Here is a 19745-nt window from a genome sequence, read left to right as displayed (position 1 = left end):
CATATGTGAATCCTCATGTTATAGTTTCACGTGTAGAAAAATGATCTCATAGGCATATAGGAAACAGAGCAGATGGTAAAATGTGTGTTGGACTACACTCAGGCTGGAGACTGAGTCTCCTAGACAATAAAAGCACAAATGCTGGATGGTCCCCTCCAGCCATGCACACGAAGTACTGCCTCGTGAACTGAGATGGGGGAGCACAGATCAAAACAGATTAAGAGGCCACCTTTGATCTGTTGTTTTCTCCTATTACTGCAAGTTGCAGCGCTGTGGTCTGTCATTCCCTGTGTGGATATTCAAAGGTGTGTGTGCATGGACAGCCCTCAGCTGGGTTACTGGGAGATGAGTACCCAGCTGCATTATTCCAGTTTTGAATGTGTGCAATTCCACCCATTTCAGTATTTCACCTGCAGTGAAACTGTCTCACTAAGGTGGTTCTTGATGAAGTCTTATAGCTTAACCCTGCTTTTTTCCTCCAGAGATCATCCTTGGTGGAGATAGATGAATCCTAGTCCACACTCCTGTTTCAAGGCATGAGTTTCTCTCAGAGACTAGGGCCAAGCTGCAGCTCTGAGCAGTAACAAGGGAAGCTGGAAAAATTGGGAACTGGCTGAGTTCAAAATTTTTGCTGGAAGAGGAAAACTGAGAAATGGGACCATGCCAGATTGCAAGGAAGTTTTCCTCTGTATGCTAGCAAAACAGATACCAGCAGAGCACTGTAAAAGCAAACCACAGCAAACAAAGCCTCTTCCCAACATATTTCTCTCCAGAAAGTTTGTAGGTAAACAAAAGCTGCACATGCCAGGTCTGTAATAGGAGTAAGCTGAGTTGGAAGATTTTTTCAATTATATCTGTGTAAACACTCTGTGTGCAGATCTGGCCAGTTAGTAACCCCTGATTGATGTACAATATTAGATTCCTGCCTGCATCATGAGCAAAATTATCTTTTGCTGTCATGTCCGGTTTTTTTTCTCCTTTCCCTTTGCTTCAGAATGCCTGATGGGCTATTCTGGAGGGTTAAATACAAATCATCACAGTGTTCTATTGGATAAGCTTCTCTATGTTGGGCAGCGCTTCAGAGACCAAATCAGCTCACATCTATCCACTGGCAACTTCCATTCAATGGCAGTGGCTTTGGCACAGCTGTCCAGGATTTCATGGCAGAATTCGGGAAAATTTTGCCACAAAGCTGGAGGAAATATGATTTGAAAATGGATGGACAGGCAGTGAAAATTTTGTATTGGAATGCTGAGATATCAATGCTGAGATGCCTTGGAGTAACAAGATCTATGATTGGGGTTCAGGGGTTTTTTGTTTGTGTGTGTTTGCTGGGTTTTGTTTGTTTTTGGGTTTGGTGTTTGGTTTTTTTTTTTTGTTGTTTGTGGGGATTTTTTTTGGGGAGGGGATTTGTTTTGTTTTGTTTTTTTTTGTTTGTTCGTTTTTGTTTTTTATGAACAAGTAATCTGTTAGTAAGCTAATAAGTTAGTTCAAAACACTGAAGCCTGGAAAACAATGTCTAGATCCTATCTTTTTCATTCACCTTAGTGTATATCTTGGGGAAATGCCTTTGCACCTCTCTTCTCAAAAGTAATCCAGAGCTAGTTGTGCTGCTTATGTGATTATTTATTCATTCAGACCACAACTGACACCCAGAGTTCATGGAGGAGCACTGGAGTTAGAAATTTCAACCTGCTCTGTAGTAAGCCACCCAGAGGTTTTAACTGGTGGAGGTCAGTGGGAGATAGGGACAGAGGGAGGAGGTGGGAGGTGCTGTCTTGAGAAGAAACTGTGTTTGTGATCTCTCTAACTCGCCTTCTTGACAACTGGAGGGGGATTTTCCTAATAGAAAACCTGTGAGCTATATGAGGAGGGTAATCCACTTGACCCTTGTCCTCTCCTAAGCCTTTAAGTCATCATAACATTTCATTTCTTACCAGCTGCAGGGCCACTTCTTGGGATTCATTTTGACTGCAGTGCAAAACCAGCATTGTTTAGCCAGGAGGGAGACCAGAGTAGGGGTGTTGGGACAGGGTACATGAGTGGGGACATAGCAATCGTATTTGAAGAGGGTGAGAGCTGGTGGCAGCGAGGAAGATAAACAGGGTGTGTTTGTGCAAGTGACCTTATTTATTTCAGCATCCTGAGGAGGGACCAAATGTACTGCATTGAAGGAAGTCAGTCCACACACATATGGGAGCGGGTCCAGCGCTACGTGGCTGGCACAAGCCCAGGCACTGCTTTGCAGGGTGACAGCCTGGGGTTCTCAGGGCAGCTGCTGTCCTCAGCACTGGCTTTTGAGAGCTCTGTGCATTGCAGGCTGTGCTGAAATGGGCAGGGTGGCTATTCAGAGCTGGCGGGAAGGGCGTTCTGCTCTGGCACCCCAACCCTGCTGCAGGCTCCAGCGGTGGGGGAGGACCCACAGCCCCATGGCACTGAGCAGAACCCCCCAGCAACTGATTCAGAATCGTAATTTGTTACTGCAGCATTTGGCTGCTGAATGGCTCACAGACCAGTCCTGACATGATCTCTTTTTAATACTGTATTTGTTATCCTCTGAATATTTTGGGTGGGTAATTATCCAGTGTGTACTGTGTATTGCAGAGCCCAGGAATATTTGCTTTGGCTTTTCTTCCTGGTTAGTTAGGGTGTGCGGTTTCTGGCCTAGATCTCACGGCATTGTTTCTGACTACGTAAATGAAATTTTTATACAAGAGAATAATGAATACAGACCAGAGAATAAGGCACATCCTGTGGCAATTTCACAAAGGCAATTTTTCTTGCTAAAACCCATAAGGGGCTCAGCAATTGTGATTATTTACACATGTACATAATGGCTGTTCACATATGACTGATACAGGATAACAGACACCTAGTAACCAGAGACAGCTGTGTTTGGTGGGTGCCTTGAATCATCCCTGGTTTGGTCTGTTTTCTTTCCCTCTCCTCTTTCCTGTTTGACTGTGGAGGCGCTTCTAAGGATGAGGAAGAAAACCTTCATTTACAACCCCATGAAACCAAAGGCTGGGTGTGACCAGCTTCAAATCCAGACAAGAGTCAGCATGCAACTTCATGTGTAAATGTTTTCATCGTCCAGCATATCATATGGATAGGGTGGCACTCTAAAACACACAGAGGATTGCTGCCACACATGCAATAATGTGTGCACACACACACACACACCCCTTGGTGTACACAGACTTCACACTGCAGCCAGTTTGGCTGTGGTGCCAGCAGCAGCCCAGCTGTGGTGAAGAAAGCTCAGCCTGAATGTTCCCTCAGCTCACCATGAAAATTCTATGCCCTGTGTCAAGACCCATTTTGCCATAGCTGAAATGGCTGTGAAAACTGGCCATTTAAAAGAGTTTATCTGCACTAGGTGTCAGTCAGAGTGATTATTCCACTCTGTGCAAAAGCTAAAGAGTTTGCTTTTTCCGAATCTTTGAATGTGGTCTTGTGGCTATGTTAACACACACATGACTTCAAGACATTGAAACTTCAGTATCAAGTGTCAGAAATGTTTGTCCAAGCCCCAAGTGTGATCCTGGTACTCAGACAGCAGCTGTTGCTAGAGTTCAATCTATCACTTCTCATCTCACAAACAAATGGCAAATGTTCCTGAGGGCCTTTTAAAAGTAAAAGAGATCAAGTATAAACAAAAAAAAAAAGTGTTGAATGCATCTAGAAAATAATCTTGGTAAAACACTGGAAACCACAAATTTCACTGACATGGGATTTTATTATTTGCAGGTGCTTTTGTTTACTGCCTGTGCAGGTCCGGACCTTGCCTTGGGTACGCAGTGGGGACTTGCTGAGAGAGGACATGAGTGGAGATGAGGAGGTAGGGATGGATGTTCTTTGCAAATTACCAAACCCATTGCTTGTGAGAGAAAGGAAAACCTTTGCCTGACAAAGAGGGTTCCGTGGGGTTTGAAGGCAAGGCTTGCCTGTCATCCACACACCGGGGGAGCTCTGATAGGAGAATATCTTGTGCCATGATGCTGTCTAATCTTGGGAAGAAATACAAGCCAGTGGGGGTGATGCCTTCACTAGGTGCCTTGCCAGCCACAATGCTCCCTTTCCATCACTGCACCCCATTCCTGTGCTTAGGATGGATGCTGGTGTGAGCCCCCCTATCACAGGCTGATAGTTTCTCAGAAATCCTTGCTCTGAGTGGGTGAATGAACGGGTGGTTTCATGGTGGGTTGAAAATACAGCCCAGTCCTCAGTGTAACCTTTAATCTTGATTAAAAAGCTTCCAGGGCCAGGCAGCCTGCACTGCATCCTTTGTTCAGTTCTGGCAGTGGCTCTTGCATTCCCTAATCCCTGTTAATATCACTGCTTGTCAAAGAAGATTTGTGCCTTTCCTGGAAGATGGATGCCTATTTTGTACCAGCCGGGGGAGAAGGAGACGCCTCATCAGCTGGTGCTGGGAACAGCAGACAAGAAAGGCATCCTGTTTTCTGGGGAGAAGAAGTGGGAGGTGGGCGAGCATCTGGCTCTGACTGTTAACTCTGGCTCCTAGCACTGCTCCTGGGTATTCAGGATCCAACACAATCCTCTATTTTAACCATGCACAATCCATGAACCACTCCTGGCAGCATTTGTGGCCAAAGTACCTACACAGTGTCCTGGCCAAACTGCAGGACAGATTATGCTCTGCTGACCTATATTCCCCTTAAGTCATTTTCAATTAGTGTAGTAGTTTGTCCCCCTTTGTACACCAATAAATTTCTCCCTGCCACAATGTTGAGCTGAGACTCCAGCAGCCATGCTCTCTTGGGGACATTTTGCTGGCTCTGCCAAGCAGACAGAGAAAAGGTTTGGACATGCATTGCTGCTCCAGCAGCAGTCTCTGTTGCTAAGCCTGAGCCCAGATCATAGTTCTTCTCACCCTGGTCAACTCATGTCCCACCTCCCTGTCAGGGAGTCCTTCCTGGAATGTGGAAGACCTTCTCTGGCTCAGTCATGGCAGGAACTTGGTACCATGTCCTGGGAGAGGGTCTCAGCTCTGCGGTTATCAGGATGCTTTTGGTGTGGGGCTTTTTTTCTCTCTTCTGCCATCAGCTGCTTCATTTGCTGCAGGCATGGGGAGAGGCAGGGACACTGCAGCCTGATGCCAGGCGCTGGTAGAAGGAATCACACCATGGCTCTGGCTGATTGCCTGCCAGGGTGACCAAGCTGGCACACGCAGGATCCCTGCAGGCTTGGGGTTCCTGCTGGCCCAGAGGAAGCAGTGCTCACCTGGCCTCTGTTGATGTGTGGTGCATCCTGTGTCAGCAGGCCAGCTTCAGAATAACCTCACCATCATCACTCTGCATTCCTGCCCAGGCCCAGCCTTGCCAGCAAACCCCCAGCAGGTCAGATGCAAAGACAGCTGTGGCTTACAATGGCACTAAGGAGCAGGATGCTCGGGGTACCCCTCGGGATGCGTGTACCAAGTGCTCCCTGGGCAGTGTGTCTCTGGCTCAGCACAGGCAGGCTCCTGCTGTCAGCTGGTGACAGCTCAGCAAGGTGGCTTTTGCCATCTGGAATTGGCAGCAACTTCTGCTGCAATCTCCATTAGGTGGCTCAGGGAGTCTGGCCATGGCTACAAAATGTGAGAAAAGGACCCCAAAGGCCGCTTGGTCTGCTTCCCTTGGCAAGGCAGGATTACATGTGTCAGTGCATTTAGAGAGTCCTCAGGAACCGCTTCTGTCACTATCCCTTTCCTGGCTACTGCCCACGCAGCAGCTGAGAGGCAGCTAATATAATTAGCAAGACTTAATGAGGGACAGCGCTGTTGGCCAGTGCCTTCAGTGGAGCTGCTGAGCTCTGTTTGCATCAGGGCAGAACTCATTCTCTTATCAAACAGCTGCCTCAAAACTGGATGAGATTTTATCCTTTGCTTTCAGGTTTAATACAGAAAGCTGTGATTCAGCTTTGTGCAGAAAGCTGTTCATCAGGCTTCCAGAAAATCTGACCCAGCTGGGGTCTCCCCCACACAAAGTCCTGGGCATGAATGGTGCCTTGGGCAGTAGTGGGACGCGAGGACTATGATGGAAGAGTTTCTAAATAACTACTGTTGTTTATTTACAGACATTGGATATTTTCATGCTCAACAGTTTCTTTGGATCTCTGGTGTTAATGAACTGTATAAAATACATACATCATTCTCCTTCCTTTTCCATGAAAATATGACATTTTCTTGCCTACAGATTTTGAATTTTGCCTTCTCGGTTGCACAATATGAAAAAAATATGGTCTGCATAATGGAAACCAGAAACCTCATGGCTTGAGATGTTCTTCAATATGATGAATGGATAAAATTAATTTGCTTTGGAGCCATAGCATTTGATGACAGTAATTGGGCCTTATAATTGGTACACAAGCAGGCCAGCTGAGGACACATCTTAAACTACGCTCCAGGTGAAAAAAAAAAACAAACTGAAACAGTGCTACCAAAGATAGTTGATAGCTCAAAGCAAAACTTCCTTATTTTTACCTTTTCTCACTTGGTTCTTGCTAGGATCTCATTGTGGTTTAACTCTAGTTGAAAACTACGCCCCACACAGCCAGTCATCCACTCTCTCTTCACTGAGATAGGGAAGAGAATCAGAAGAGTCAAAGTGAGAGAGGTTGTATGTTGAGATAAAGACATTTTAACAGGCAAAGCAAAAGCCACAAGCAAAGAGGAACAAGGAATCCATTCACACTTCCCATGGTCAGGCAGGTGTTCAGCCATCCCCTGGAAAGCAGGGTTCCACCATGTGTAATGGTAACCTGGGAACACAAACACCATTAGTCAGAATGTCCCTCCCTGTCTCCTTCCCCCAGCTATGGAGGCTGAGCATGATGCCATATGGTCTAGGATATTCCTTTGGTCAGCTGGGGTCAGCTGTCCCTGCTGTGCCCTCTCACAGCTTCCTGTGCACCCCCAGCCCTCTTGTTTGTGTGGTGGGGTGGGAGGCAGAAAAGGCCTTGACTCAGTGTCAGTTCTGCTCACCTGTAACAAAAACATCCTTGTTTTATCAACATTGATTTGGTCACAAATCAAAACTGTAGCCCCATAGCAGATACTAGAAGAAAAATTTACTATCCCATCCAAAACCAACACAGACCCTTCTACAGTTTATTTTCCTAGAAGTACTGTTGGAAGACTTTTCCTCCTAAAGGAACAAGGATGGAGAAAAGCAACTGCAGCCTGCTACCTCAGCATACCTGCAATGCAGCTGGTATTTCCCAAATCTCTTCCAGTACTTTTAGTTTCTCTTCAAGGTGGCTTTAAATTACCCGTTTCAAACCACATTGTTTAAATCCAATTTATGGGAGCCAAAGGCACGTCTAAGCAATCACTGTCACCTCTGCTTCTTGGTGCCTAAATACATAATGCCACTTCATGAGATAAAGTCTCCAGTTCCCATGCTGACCCAAGGTGTTCCTGACACATAAAATCTGTCCTTGCCCCTGTCCCCATGAGTGGCACTGCAGTCCCCCAGCTCCCTGGCACACTTTGCACAACACTGAATTGAACTGAGGAACTGATCTGGCTTAAGGAACATCTGCCAAAACCCTTCCCCCTCATCCTGTTTTTTAATCCGGACCAATTCTCCAGTCTGGTCCTGGTGCTAATAGAGCTGACAGGAAAAAAGCCCTGGAGGGTGAGGGGTGAAAAGGTGAGAGTAAGAAAATCTTCATCTCATCCTGTTGCTGTGGTCTCTGTCCCATGTGCTGTCTGCTGTCAGACACCACACTGGGAGAGGTCACCCCAAACCTTTCAACTTTATTCTCTGCTTCAGCAGAAGTGATCTCACAAGAATCTCCATTAGGCCATGGCTACTGGGGGAAGTCAGGCAGTGGTAAGCAAGATGTGGTGAGTGCTTGGGAAAGAATGAAGGAGGTGTTGGAAGAAATAGTATTTTAAATAAGAAAATCAGGGGAACCATGTAAACACCCACCTTTTAAGTAGATGCACCTGTGTGATGAAGAGAGTGCAAGCCAGAGAAGGGTGATCAGTGCAGGCTCTGTTGTCCTGTCAGGCACAGTGTCACAGGTGCATCAGCTGGGTGACTTGCTTAGGGTTTTTTTTTTCTTCAACAAACTGTAATTTTATGTATATACATATGTATTAATACAGGGCAAGCCAAACGTGACCACAAACACCCTTTTCACATGCTCTCTGCCAAGAAATCCACTCTGAGCTGTACATGCAGCCTTGCCCCTAGGAATTTTCTCTGTACAGACAAGCAGTTTACATCCCATGACCCCAAACCATCAGCAGATGCCACTGTTATTGCCCTCAGTGTTTGTCTGTATCTCAAGGGTATATAAACTTCACTTTCCATCCCCACCCCTGTTTTAAATAGTAATGGGTCATCCCAGAAGCATGTTTACTTCCTTGTCATTTTTGCACTTAAGTATAGAGCAGCCCAAATTGCTTGAGACTTAAAATTTTCTAATTAACCAGTGGGAAACAGTGGAAGAACTTTGCAAAGTACAATGCACAGCTAAACTGAATGATCACCCTTGAGTTTAAGCATGGGAATGTGGATACCCAGCATTGCCACCCACAATATAATTTTCCCTTTCTTTCTCCATTTGTGCAGGCTTTAAGAACTTCTGGCTAGTAAGATTTCTTGCAGAAGTTCAGATGTTTTCCTTTATGTAGGCATAACTTCATTGCATTGTGATGGTAGTTATTGGGATAAACTTCTACAAGGAGAGGCTTTTCTTGTCTTAGGCAAAGGGAGCATCCTTAAAGTCAGAGAAATAGAAGGCTACTAATTAATTAGAGGAATTTATCCTGCTTAGAGATACTAAGAGATAGCTCAGGGCTTTATCTCAGCCTTGGACTCTTTTCTGCATTTTGTCCAAGTCTCATTTAATCATTCATAACTCTTTGGTGATTTCAAACTCTTTTAAAATGTTTATTTAAGATATTTTTGTCTGCTCTGATTATCCTGGACATCATTCCTCTACAAAGAGGTTGCTGCATTGGTTCTGGTCAGTGGAGAGCTAAGACACCTGTGGCAAGGTGGGAACAGCACCAGTGCAAGAGCCTCCAGCTGTGGAGTGGGAAACCTTCTGGAGATGCATGCAGGACTCATGTAGTGGGCAAACCTCCCAGTCACTGGCAGAATCCAATTTCTCCAGTTCACCAGCTGCTGAACAGAGGGACAGCTTCTCTTTTGTGGGCAAGAAACACAAAGCACCACCTACACCACAGAGCCTGCTCCTGCTGCTTCAGAGGCGGGCTGGGCAGAGCCCCTGGGTCTGTCCTGAGTGCATGGCTGGGGTGCTGCAGAGGTTACCATGCTGCTAAAGGAGACAGGTTTCTGACATATTGCTTTTTAAGTACAGGCATCTGGAGGTTGTGACATGGAGGAACTGACCAGACTGAGTTCCTTGTATTACCTTGGCTGTTATATTATGTAAGGGAGGCAGAGTGTCCTCACATTATTATTATTATTATTATTATTATTATTATTATTATTATTATTATTGTAATTAAAGAATATTGTGCTTTTAATTTGTACAGTTCCTTCCTCAGCATTGTTTGATATGAATAGATGATAACAGACTGGTTATTGTGAGTTATTAATAACATATTGTTTTCTCACCATATGCCTAGGAGACAGAGCAGTGAGGGGGACTGCTGTGTCCTAGGTGCCCCTCCCTGCACTCACAACTGAGTGGATCATCTTTGATCTCTCTTTGCCTCCCGAGATCTCTCTTCAGTTTGGACTTACTGCTTACCATTCCCTTTGCCCCCACCCCTGGTTACCTTTGCATTAGAGGGATTCTGGTGAAAGCAAGAACAGTTTGTTCTGCCTTCTCCCATACCTCCTGCATTTGCATGGAGTGGATACTCTGGTCTGTTTTTAATTTCCATGATTCTAAAGTGCTTTTGAGTCCAAGGTGCTAAATATAGATCTAACCCATAATAGCCAGTCTCTTTTTCATCTGTCTTATGATGTTATTTTCTGCTTTTATCGTTTAAGCCTAATGGATTTACATTATTAGGAGCTCTCCAGTGTGTACAATGTGGTTATGACCAAGACAAATGCCTCCAAAGTTTCCAAGAACATTTTTCTGAATAAAAGCAAGGAAAAAAGTGACTCTTCCTTGGCTCTGCAGGAAGAGGATTGGTGCAGTGTAGGCACCTTCTTTCTCCCCTTTATACTGCAAACCTGTGTGTGCCCTCTGGGTAGGGGAAGCACTTCCAGCACACTGCCTAGAAAAATGAGTCTCTGGAGAAAAATCAGCAGACACCATGAAAAGTGCTGGCTCAGACACCTTGTGTTGGCAGACTCCTACCAAAATTAGTTCTGGATAAGCCAGTACATCTGTAGTCAGAACAAACTATTCCTTTTTCTTCCTATTCTAACAGAGCCATGCCCAAAAAAAATACAAGTCAGGAAAACGTTTGGGGAAACTATTAAGGAGCACAAAGGGAAAAGAGTATCCAGACAAATATTTGAGACAAATATGAAGTCATGTGTAATAAACAACTTCAATTTATAGGGGCTAAATCAAGCCAAACACAAGTGATGGCTTTTTGGGGCTGAGCTGCCCTAGGAAGCCAAGGGAGAAATGTGATGGATAGAAGAGGCCAGGCTCACTGAGAGAGACACAAAAACCACTCAGGACAAATCTAGAGCCATGCCTGTGCCTTTCCAAGCCTAACTGATACCAGTGGCCTAAGCCAGTAGCTGGAGAGGAGTGGGATACAGAGGAGAATTGGTCATTTCACTTCATCCCTCCCCAAGTATCTTCCTCCCTGGCTGTACAAGAGGCATATGAGAGAGGACTTCTGTGTGATCAGGGGATCCATCCTTGATGAGCTTGGTTGGCCTTAGGGTCTCTTGGTGCAAGAGTCCAGGCAGCAGCTCTCAAGACTCACCACAAGGTATAGACATGGAAGACTGACCTGTCCAGGAGAAATAAAAGCTGGAACCTACATGAACAGCTACCCTGGGCACAGTGAACTTCTCTGTACTTGGAGAAGCTCACCATACTTAGCATGAATGTTGAAGTGCTATCTGAAAAGGGGATGTGAAGCACAGTAGCATGCCACAGATCTCAGAATGTGAATTCTTTCTTGTTTTCAGGTGCTTCTCAAAGGAAACATGTACTGGTTTGGGGAAAGCTGTATCTTCAGTACTACCCTTGGTCAGGGTCCCTCTAGTCATTCACTTTGCACTACTAACAGTTCATCTGGGGCTGTCTTTGGAAAGCAAGTTGGTTTCCTTTCAAATAACCCTCAGGTACAACTATGAGCATAGTTCACTCCAGGCTTTGCTCCTAGGAGGCACTAGGATGAGAGACCAAGTCTGGCTAAACCCTCCAGCACTAAACCAGCACTCTGTGCATCTTGAAATATGACATTATATCCATAAGGCATGCTTAGCTGTGGCTGAGAAAGACTACAAGAAAGCTATTTGGCATATTCACACTAGTTTGCTGCTGGAACCATTGCTTTTCATGGTGCTGTCCAGAGGACCAGAGGAGAAATCTGTTGCTGCTGGAAATGGCAGTAGTGCTGTAGGTCTTGGTTGCTGCCAGCAGAACAGATGGCCCAGGAGTGGTGCCGGGCTGGCTGCTGCACCCATCCAGAAAGTGCATTGTGCAAGGGAGGACCAAGCTGGTCCCCCTTGTAGCCTGGCAAAGGAAGAAAGGTATACTGTGTAGGAAGGGAGCAGGTGTTTGCTTTGAGTGTGCCAATGACCATGTACCTCAGTAGGTGAGGAAGTTGAAATATGACAATTCCAGTTAAACTTAATTTTCCTGGCATGAAATGTCAGAGCATTGATGAACATGGCAAAGGGTTGTTCACCTGGTGAAATAGATTCTTCTACATTGCTCCAGACAGTCCTGGAACCAGTTGGTGTGTCTCCTGTTTCTGAAGTTTTGTGCTGTTAATAGTATTGCAAAAATTAATCCTGAATATCGATAAAGTGATAATTTTAAAGGCATTAGGAGCAATGAAGGGGCTGGAAATTAATGCCAAAAAAAAAAAAAAAAGAGAGACAGAAGATGAGGTGAGAACATAGGCAAGAAACTAAAATGGTATGATGTCCTATGGGTACATGAATTCAGTGACAGAGGGCAGACTGTGTCCTCCAGACCAGTGCTCTGAACTCCAGTCCCCAGAGTCTGCAGGGGCAAGTGTGCCCAAGAGCAGGGACTGAATGTTGTGTTCACCTCAGATCTTCTGTGAGCCCTCTGCTCAGGGCTTAAACCAGGCAGAGGCTGTGTATGTACTGGTAAACTGAAAATGGTTGGGGTGAGCCTGGACACTGTCTCACATTTATTCATACTCTGTCCATTCAATTGCAGACACAGTCCAGCTTGCGTTCTTCCAGGCAATGGATCAGCATGGACCAGCATATATCACCATGGTTTGCAGATGGTTTACCCACTCCCAACACTGGTCTGGGCTGGAGAGGACTCAGCTTTGAGGAACACTTGAATCTGTCCTGTATCCCCACAACCAAAACCTGACTGACAAAGCCGTAAATCAGATCATCTTTTAGCTCCTCTTGACTTGCTCTCCGCCTGGCTAGCAATGCCTCTTTTGAGGCCAACTGTGAATTATCTGCCAGAGGGAAGTTCTTAAAAAGCTTTATGCTGAAGTAGCCCACCTTATGTTCTCCATTAGGCAGGCTTTATTCCTCCCTAGTTCAGCATTACACCAGCAGAAGTTGGATTAGACTTGTATTTCTTGGCTAAACAATGACTAAAGGAAGCACGATAACTATCTACAAGTATTTGATGGGTGTAAACTCCAGTGAGGAAGAGGAATTGTTTAGTGTGGTTAAAGGACTTTCTGGCTAAAAGCAATTAGATTAAATTGAACAAAGCAAAACATAAACTGAATAACCTTTGTAATGCTAGCAGGCTGCAAGGGCAGCTCCCGGGGGACGTGGTGGAAGCAGTGATGTCTGGGTCAGCTGAAACGTCACGGGGAGCAGAGCAGCATTTACTTTATGGACCTTGGAACACTGTCCCATAAACAGCGTGTCAGCTTTCCCTGCCGTGTCCCCACCCGCACCGCCCTGTGCCTACGTGAGCACACGCCCGATGAATAAGGAGGTAAAAAGAGGTCGGGTGGTTCAGCATCTGCCTTCAGCTGATTTGTCCCCTTCTTTTGGTGTAATATGTTGCCCTAAACAATAAGTTTTCATTCTGCTGACAGTGAATCTGACTGTGTGACTGTCAAGGGAGAGCTTATGCTTCCACTTTCTATATTGAGTCATGAGTAAGCTTTCCTTAGTACTTCAGCAGGATGGAGCTTGAGCTCCAGTCATCTTAAGCTTGCTATTAATCTTGGGGTATCACATACCTACGGGATGCCAAGAGCATTCCCTTCAGGTTACACCTCTTTCAGCTGGTATATACCTTTTCAGGACTGGTATAGGTTGATCAACTCTGTACAAGAAGGGAATAAACAAGAGTGCACTGTTCATCTGAAAATATACTGGTGGCCCCCTGTTCACTGCTGGGAAAAATGAGCTAGCTCTCTTACATGTCATAATCCCATCTTGCCCCTTTTCCCTGGAAACCAAACACAGACCAGGCAATCCCATCCATCAGGAATTTCTGATGGAGATCGTGAACTGACCTGAGCACTGAAAATGAATATCAGTGACTCAAGCACTGCTGTGTCTTTCAAAAACCTATAGACTCTCAGGGTGAAAGAAATAAAGGGATATGTGATCTTTGATGAGTCAGGATGATTTCCCCTGGCATGATTGTTTCTCTGTCTAATTACACAGACACAATAGTAAAGAAATTAGATAAGCCAGGTAAGGATTGTTGTGGATGTTCTGGTCATCTAGGAGACAAGAACCTTATTTATCTGACATGACTTGTAAACAAACTACGCTGTTTTTAAAACAGCATATTGCTTCCAAATTGCAGGTTATTTCTTCTGAAAGAACACCACTTAATAGGTTATCTTCTTCTTTAATGGGGCACACTTGTTGACATATCATTAAATCCCACTTAGCACAAGTGTGAGAAGCCTGCTGTTAAAAGCTGCAAGCAGATAGCCAAGGAGGACACACACATCCTCCCATGACACTTGCAAAGAAGGCCCTGATCTGTTCATAAAAGGTCAAAAAAGGAGAAAGGAATTCAAAAGCCTTAAAAAACAGCCTGGACTGTAGTCTTGAGTAGTGCGTCATCACAAGTTTTCTTCTCCTGAGGGAGTAATTCTTCAGATGTTTTACGTGCCCCTTGCTGGTGCTCTCCATGGTTTTTTTTTAAAGCAGCAATTTGTCTATTTCTGCATTTATTGAGCCTTCTTTTTTTAAACAGAGGCAGAGCTAATAGACATCTGTGCATGTGGGAGAGACTGAAAGGGTTAAACCATCTCCCTTGGTTGTCCACTTCCCAAATGCTAACACTGCCTGGTTAGGTGTGCACATTATGGACCATGCAACAGAACAGGCATGTAACTATTGCAGAGCCTCTGCTGTGGTGATACATTCTTCTTCCCAAATCTGGCTGGCTGCAAAGGACTCAGATAATATGTTTTTTTCCACACAGGCATGGAATACCACTCCTGGTGTCTTCATTAAGAATAGCATGCTTGAGGATAGTTTCCCATCCTGGCCGAGATTTTTTTTTTCATGTAAGAGGCTGGCAGGTGTCCATGCTTGTGGTGATGTTCAGAAAAGATGAATTCTCCTTCTCATGTACCTGCTATATTTTCAGTTTCAAATAAAGACATATACATTGTATGGGAAGAGGAAGAGAGAAAGAGAGAGGGGTTGCAGGGTTTCTGTCACCTCACATGACCACGTAGGTGATTTCTTACTATTATCAGTGGGTGATCTCAAAGCCCCCGATGAATGCATGTTTAACCTGTGCCACAAAAAGCTGCAATGATCAGTCTCTGCTGGCTTGGAAACTAGCAGTGGCCATTCTCTTGGGATTTGCAGCCTTGGCTTCACAAACTCAGGAGGTTCAGAGCTCATGAACTGGGTTTAAAGACAGATGAGGATGAACCTGAACAACTCTATGTATTCAGTGACCCCATTAGAGGGAGGTCAAGGTTTCATCATAAGCCAGTGCAGGTTTCACAAGTCTCTTTTTCAATGGCACTCATTTTAATTGTATGCTACCATGTCCTCTTTCTTCTGTGTTGAGGAGTACAGTCCTGGAAACCTGACATATACTAACACATGAATTCTGAGAGAAAAAAATATTGAGAAAAGACAACTGTGATGTCTTCAGAGGGTTGTGTGTGATATGGACCTTAACTGTTACAGATGGTGTCCATAGTAGTGAGAGCAGCTTAACAAGTACATCCTATGTAAATTTCAGTGTCTTCTCAAAGAGAGTCATTGCAGGTTAGTCCATGCATCGGCTTCTTCTCACACTGACCCTCAAAGAATTACCTTCTCTTTTCCTTGCTCTTGTGTCTTACGATAGAAAGTCAGTATGCAGCCAAAGAGATAATTTTGCTAGGCCAAAAGAGACCCAACCGATGTTTTTAACATACAATTACATTTTTTGTTCAAGAGTACATCTCCTATAGGGTATCTGAGGACGTGACGACCAGAAATGTCACCTGGCCATTTGCCAGTTATGGAGCACATCTTATAGTGGTCACCTGGAATGATCTTTTGGGGCAGAATGGCTCATCCTGCCTGAGCAAATTGCAGAAGTTCAGCAGAATCACGGAACAGATGAGGATGGAAGGGACCAGACTTTCTCTCTGGTCCACTTGGTCAGAGGTTCCTGAGGGCTTGCCTCGGCAGGGAAGACTGAAGCAAAAAAATACATGTGGTATCTCAGCCTTCTCTGCAACCTGTGTTTCAAGGGTCCCTGTTCTTTTCAGCAGAGAACACATTTTCCTTAGAATTCCTCTTGTTATTGAGGTATTTGAAGAAATATTATCCTGGACATGCTTAGTAAGATTCAATTACAATTGAACCTTGGGCTTCCTACTTGCATTTCTGCATACTCTAACAACATCCTGATATTTATCCCAGGTGGGTGGTCCCTGCTTCCACCTCATGTATCTCCTGCTTATGTCTGGGTTTTGACTGCAGTTCCTTTGTCATCCATGCAGGTCTCCTAACTCTTTTGTTTGACTTCTTGCCACTGGGATTGTTCCTGGACTTCATGCAGCTACTTGAAATATTCCCACTTGAGCCTTGTTTTACTACAAACAAGAAAAGTACCATGTCCCCGTTTTAAGGGTAAGAAGAGGCTCAGGTTCAAAAATGCCCTGCGGTGTATCCACAAAACCTGAGGCAGCATGCCACTGCTTGAGTCCAACCAGCTCCCCTCCTTACTGTAAACACTACTTATTTGTTTTACCGAATGATGCAACATACATGAGTCGGCCTGGCACTCCTCTTTTCCCAGGGCAGGGACTCCCCTGCTATGGCATCATCACTTCCTGGCTTGCCTGCTCTCTTGGCAGCTCTGTGAGCCTTGCCTTTTTGCACAGAGGTCATTGAGCATGTCAGAAAGACATCAGCCCCAAATTCAGACTGTGGTGCTTAGGATTGCACTGAAGACTGTGGAGATGCTTCTGAGCTGATGGGGGATCAGAACACAGTTTCCTCCACATGGGGAGCAGAGCTTATTTTGTGCCCCATTTGAAGCAGACAGGTAGGCTGTGAGGTACCTCTTCTTTGAGAGCAACCTCAAGGAGAAAGTCTTGGGGATGTTGGTTGCTGAAAATCTGGGCATGACCTGGCAATGTACACTTGCAGCCCAGAAGGGCAACCATCCTGGGCTGCATCCCAAACAGTGTGAGGGATGGGATTTTGCCCCTCTGCTCTGTTCTTGTGAAATGCCACCTGGAGTGCTGCATCCAGCTCTGGGGCACCTAACTGGTTGTGGATCTGGTGGTGTGAGTCCAGAAGAGGGCCATGAATATGATCAGAGGGCTGGAGAACCTCTCCCGTGAAGACAAGCTGAGATGATCAGGGTTGTCCAGCCTGAAAGAAGAGAAGGCCTCAGGGACACCTTATGGCACCTTCCAGTACCTAAAGGGGACTACAGGAGAGGGACTTTTTGCCATGGTTTTTACTGATGGGACTGAAGGGGGAATGGCCTTAAAGTGAAAAGAGGGCAGGTTTACATTAGATATTAGGAAGCAATTCTTTACTGTGAGCATGGTGAGACACTGGAACAGGCTGCACAGAGAAGCTGTGCATGCTCCATCCTGGGAAGTGTTCAAGGCCAGGCTGGATGGGGCTCTGACACTGTGGTCTCGTGGAAGGTGTCCCTGCCCATGGCAGCAGGGTTGGAGACAGATGATCTTTAAGGCCCCTTCCAACTCAAACCATTCAATTATTCTGTGATGTTTTCTGGCTCTTGGAGGCTTACAGTGCTCAGCATCACACATCCTATTCCTTGGCTTTTCTTTTCCCTTCATCAGGAATTGAAAACTGTTATGCTGCACAGCAACTACCTCGTTACTGGTTTTCCTTACATGGTGGTTTGACAAAGGGGTGCCTCAGAACAAAAGAGACATCTGTAAACTGGAGGAGATTCAGAAAAAAATAATAAAAATCACAATGCTCTTGGAAATCCCCATAAGGCAGCAATTTAGAGCCCAGCTACTAGCATGCTAGGACAGACCTCAAGTGAAATAAAAATAAATTAACTTGTTAAATATCTCTAAAGCAGGCATGTCAAAAGTATTATTTTCTGTATGCTGTGTGTGCTTGTGTAAACAGCCTTTTCCACTTGGGGCTATGTCTCCATAATTATGTATTATTTGCAAGAAGAATGCAGAGTGTGAGGAGTGAATATGTTCCAAATGTGTCCGAACCCTGACCAGGAAAAGGCTGTGATTTTAGCCCACTTTAGGGAGAGGAGAGCAATCCCATGTCTTTTGTTTATTCTTCTCGAGCTCTCTGTAACAATTGTACTTTTCACTGGAAGTGACTCACCTGGCAAAGAAGATAAGAAACCCAGATGAACCATTCAAGAAAAATATAGTGCTGGAACCTATTCTCCAAATTTAAGGCTTACAGTCCATCTGAAACCATACTCATATTCAGGCCCTTCAGGCTTCCCTAATTACTGAGAAGAACTATCATTCTTTTCCAAATGTGGTGTCAGCATTTGTTACAAGCAATCAGCAGAAAATTATCCGAAAACCTTCCTGTGACCTATAAACCTGCAATTTGATATACTCACCCAAATTTTATTCTGTAACAAGTGAATTTTTTGCGTAGGTTTTTATTGTAGAGACTCTTTAATCTACCAGGCAACACATAACGAGATCCCATGGCTGGAGGCTGAAGATAACTATGTTTCAGCTAGCAATAAGGCGCACATCTTAACAGCAATTAATTAAGCATTGAAATAAGTCCTGAGGGGGTATGACAAATTCATCACTTCTTGAAGTCTCTGAACTTCATCTTTCCAGACGTCATGCTATACCTGAAATACAAAGTGTGGTCTTGGTACAGGACTTATAGGGAGGGGCAGCGTTACAATATTTCTTAACATCAGGGAGAAGACATTTTCCACATCAAAATCTACAGGAGTTTTTTTTTTGTTGGTTTTTTTTTTTTTCTTTTTAACACACATAATGAAATTAATTCCTTCTTCCAGTATCAACCAGTCTACTTCAGTGGAAATCAAGAGGCCACCGCCAACTTATACCACTAAATAAAGCCAAACTTTGAAAAGCAAATATACAGCTAAATTTCAAGATGCCTACTGGGCTGTAGAACAGAATTTTCAGACACATTGTCGCCTGCTCCTTATTTTTAGTGAAGTCTCTCTTTCACTGTCAAGACTTCCATCTCTGGAACAATACATTGCTATTGAAATATTTAATGAGTCACTTTTAAATATCCCACAGGAACAACAGGACATTTATCTCATGCTGCAGAACTGTATTTTAAAAATAATTATCTTAAAAAGAAAGCCCCATGTAACAACTGGGAAAAGGCCAAATGCCTTCCCCTTTCTGCTTCACAGAACTTTCTCTCCTTCTGCCTTTCTCTTTTCCTTTCTCATCCACTCTTCATCCATGGGGTTATGCTGAGGTGACTACGAGGACGCCGGGCTGAGACGCTCTGTTTGCATTCTTCTGTCGATTTGGGTTGGCTACTCTTCCCTGTGTAGGCTTGGCAATGTGAAAAAGTGACCTTGTGGCAAACTTGGGTGTGACCTTCTAGAACGGCAACAGCTCCCAGCATGACTGCCTGGTATCCGAAATATTACTCCATGGAAAATTTGAGGCAGCTTATCCCATGTGCACTGGCAAACGTACGTTTATCTTAGGGGAGGGGCACGCATCTGTGGAGTTATCACAGCAGGGCTAGCTCATGGAGTTGCCACATCCTGGCTCCCCTGCCAGGAATTTGCCACGGAGCTCTACTCTGTGCCTTGTCTCTTTGTTAATGGTGGTGTGCCAGAGCCAGATGCTCGCTGTGAGACTCGGTGCTTCTGCTATTGCAGGACCACAGCCGCACCATCCATTGCTGCTGCTGCTCTGGCTTCCGTGACTCTCTTGTTCTAGCTACTCCTTCAGCTCTGAAAAGGCAGCTTGGAGCTGTTCTTCAAAATGTCACCTTCAAAATAGCTGTGATGCTATTCAACACAGGTAAGAAGTGGTTAAGAAGGTAACCGCTGGATCTTGCAGCTCTGCAGCTTTTTGCACCATGAGTGCTGCTGTCAGAAGACTACAGGTGTGTGGATTCAAATGTATTTAGGGACCAACTAAACCTTGTTTTCCTAAGGGTAACATCCTGTACAGGGATTTTGACAGTAGGATT

At 44.8% G+C, this 19745-nt stretch overlaps 1 long non-coding RNA gene across 1 annotated transcript in view; it reads left to right on the top strand.

The window, feature by feature from the left end:
• The window catches only part of LOC135293993 (uncharacterized), a 59745-nt gene that overhangs the window by 3727 nt on the left and 36273 nt on the right, over positions 1–19745 (top strand). Inside the window, exon 2 of the long non-coding RNA XR_010356101.1 lies at positions 3751–3841. This is a non-coding gene — a long non-coding RNA (uncharacterized LOC135293993). The remainder of the gene's footprint in view (positions 1–3750; positions 3842–19745) is intronic.

This window comes from Passer domesticus, chromosome 2, assembly GCF_036417665.1.
Source record: "Passer domesticus isolate bPasDom1 chromosome 2, bPasDom1.hap1, whole genome shotgun sequence".
NCBI lineage: Eukaryota > Metazoa > Chordata > Aves > Passeriformes > Passeridae > Passer > Passer domesticus.
This window is presented reverse-complemented; position numbering and strand designations above follow the sequence as displayed.